Source organism: Centropristis striata, chromosome 14, assembly GCF_030273125.1.
Source record: "Centropristis striata isolate RG_2023a ecotype Rhode Island chromosome 14, C.striata_1.0, whole genome shotgun sequence".
In the NCBI taxonomy this organism is placed as follows: domain Eukaryota; kingdom Metazoa; phylum Chordata; class Actinopteri; order Perciformes; family Serranidae; genus Centropristis; species Centropristis striata.
Window position 1 is genome coordinate 11,916,404 of NC_081530.1, and position 3,771 is coordinate 11,920,174.

Genomic DNA, 3,771 nt, shown 5'->3' on the forward strand with positions numbered 1-3,771 from the left:
TAAGTGAACACCTCCTGTAGCAGCAGCACATACACACTGTACTGCTACAGAGCTAACTGTAGCTAACTGCCGCTAACGGAAGAAGATTTATATTTCCCGATTTAAGTTAGCGGAGAGTTAAACTGGAAGTTAGCTGGTGCACTTGCTCTATGGGCCCGACAGTGCATCTTTAGGGTAATTTTATTCATGGAAGTTAATCTTTTTCGGCTTCATGCACAACTAAGCAACTTTCACAGGAATAAATGGGGCCCCTGAATCCAGTTCTCTTTATAGTTCTATATCCATGGAAAACACAGGCTCCGTCCCTCTACAGCTGGTGTTTTATGTAGTGGGGAAGAAATGCCTGCTGTCCCACTCCATTGTAGCTAAATATCTTATAATAACACATTGTTTAGATGTGACCACTTTTCAACATGTCAAATAGCAAAGAACAACAAATGCAATGCACATCATACTGATAGACACGCACTGTTGTTTAGAGTGGATGGTTCCTTTAAGTCGTACAAGGTTGCCAGAGAATTTGCTGCATCAGTAAATGACACACAGATAGTGCATGGCTCATTTGGCAGTTGATGCCCTGGGTCTTGCCGCACCCCAAGGCAGTAAATCCTGAGACACCTAGACACATCCTCAAAGACACAGGGTCGAAAAGTTCTCCCTGAGTTCAAAATGAAGATGCTAAACACACTGAGTGCAGGCTGATGCCACAGACGAGCTTTTCTACATTCACAGATTAAAAATTAAACACTGGAGTGCTGTGTTTTTTCTGTGCAGTGACAATCCAGTTGTATGTAATACCTGCGAATGTAATAATGCCCGCAAATGTAATAAACCACAAACGTAATAAAAGTCTTCAGCTTTTAATGCAATAATACCACAAACGTAATACATTTTCCAGAAACGTAATAGTCGCTGCCTACTACAAACGTAACACGCGATTTCCCACAAATGTAGTAACTATTACGTTTGCAGGGACTTATTACGTTTGTGCGGGAGTGGAAATCTTCAACTTTCAATATCGTAATAAGTTCCTACAAATTTAATAAGGCAATGAATAATGGTCGTTGTGGTTGTTGTTGTTTGTTTGTTTGCCTATACATACACTACTAATACTGACCATGGTTATGGACATATTAAACTCACCTGTAAACACAAACAGATAAACACACTACACACACACTACACACACACTTTGGCAATATTGTTGTTGTGGCATTTATACCAATACATTTGAATTTAATTGAATGAGATTATTGATTAATGCCTATGCAAAGAAATAAATCTGTTTAAACACAAAATAATTTTGTGAACTGAAAATGAATTACAATCCAGCTTGTGTGCGTATGTTCAGGGAGGGTCCATTGTGTGAGAGCCAGCCGCTGGATTTTGCACCCACAGTCAGTATTAGTAGTGTGTGTATGGGCAAACAAACAACAACAACCATTATTCTTTGCCTTCTTACATTTGTGGGAACTTATTACAATATTGAAAGTTGAAGATTTTCACTCCCCCACAAACGTAATAGTAATTACAAACGTGGGAAAATCGCGTGTTACGTTTGTCGTAGGCAACGGCTATTACGTTTGTGGAAAATGTATTACGTTCGTGGGATTATTACATTAAAAGCTGCAGATTATTATTATGTTTATGGATCATATCTCTCTCCTGGCCTGGGAACACCTCGGGGTCCCCCAGGAGGAGCTGGACGTTGTGGCTTGGGAGAGGAGCGCCTGGAATGCCCTGCTTAGCCTGCTGCCCCCGCGACCCGACCCCGGATAAGCGGACGAGAATGGATGGACGGATGGATGGGTGGTTTATTACGTTTGTGGGCATTATTACATTCACGGGCGTTATAGTTGTAGATTTGTAAAATGACACTGTTGTTAAAGTACACTGTCAGCAAACAATTACACAGTAATAGAATTGTCAGAATTTTGTCAAATACTTGACATTCTGCACAGCATGTGTACAAAGGAGGCCAGAGCTTGGCAGTACTGAGTTGTATTGGTATTGAAACGGTATAAAGATATTTCTGAATCACAGCACATGTTTAAAAGAAACAATTAAAGCTGTCAAATGTTCAGTGTGTCCTTCAGGGAGAACAACTCTGAATAAATAGTTGATATAAAAAAGATAATATCTATATACATTCAGCTTCTTCACCAAAATGAGTGAAGGCAAGTTTATAATAACTGAGCAAAAATTGTTTATGTCGAAAAATCCCTGATATATATGTGTGAACATTCCCTTCAGATTAATACTGTTTTGCAGACAAGGTCCGCCATACAATCAATACAGGTCTTGCATATAAGTTCAAATAATGAAATGGCAACTTGGTAATTAAGACATACATTCCACCACTACTGGAAAAAGTAGATTTTTTCATGGGTATATGTGTGGTGAAATCATGTTGGTTTTAGTGGAATATGAAAGTTGAAAGCAGCTCCAATCAACTATGAAAATAGTTGGCAGCCCATGATATGTTTTTGTCTCTTACATTCACATGTTGCGTTGGTTACCTCATCTTTTAAGTTTACACTGCAAAAAAAGGGTGTTTAAAAACAAGATAAAAACACTAAATCTGAGGGAAATGATCTTGCTGCATGGACAGATCATTTCACTTGACAAGATTTCTTAAATTAAGATGATTAAATCTAGAAATAAGCACGTTGAACGCTTAAAATAACAAATTAACTCTTAAAACAGGATCAATTATCTAACACTTCTAAATCTAAAGTTTTTTTCATCTTGGTAAGAAGCAAATCATTTGCAGTGCACTCTGCTCGGGCCAGTTCATCGCTGCTTTAATTTATCTTGTTTTAAGAGTTAATTTATTATTTTTAGCGTACAACATGCTTATTTCTAGATTTAATAATCTTAATTTAAGAAATATTGTCAAGTGAAATTATCTGTCCATGCAGCAAGATCATTTTCCTCAGATTAAGTGTTTTTATCTTGTTTTTAGACACACCTTTTTGCAGTGTAGTAAGAGAAAAATGACAGAATGCTCTTTTTGATCATTGATTTACAACTGATAATTAGGGACACTTTAGAATAAGGTTGTAATAGTTTGAGAAAAAGTTAGAATAAGAATGAAGCCATGATTTTTTTTTTTTGATGATTGCTTACCATGTAAAAAAAAACAACAACATCTGAAGTTGACTTGGTTTGGGTAATTACATCAGTTCCTATTTAGTGTCCCTATAAGGCAATAAGTAAGCATGAACAATGCCAGTGCCTTAAAACCCTAAATGGAATGCAGTCTGTTAGAAATTGCAACCTCTATTTCCTGTTCTGACATGTGGTAACATAAGATATAAAAATAAAGATCTATTATAACCATTGTGCAATTATAATAGACCATTCTGACACAGACTGATGTCAGCATGATATCAAATATTTGCAAAACCATAAATCAGTCAAGCCCAGTCTGGTGCTTTAGGCCACTCAGAATGTGAGAGCTGTAAACCAGCAAGATTTCTGTATTTGAATTATGATGGAAGAAAATAAATTAAAGTATTAAAAAGGGTTGAGTCAACAGGCACATATCAAGAACATCTGGTGCTACATCACGTCTGAATCAACTCTGATTGTTACATTCCAAAGCTAAGACACTTATCCAAGGCAGGAAAACAAATTAGAAAGAAAAACTAAAGTTTTCAAAATGGACATGTCTGCCAGCGCTCTATTGAACAACATATCAACCGCTCAATAAATAAAACCTGAAGTAACTCTTTTTATAAGCAGTGTTCCAGTGAAAAACCTCCGCCT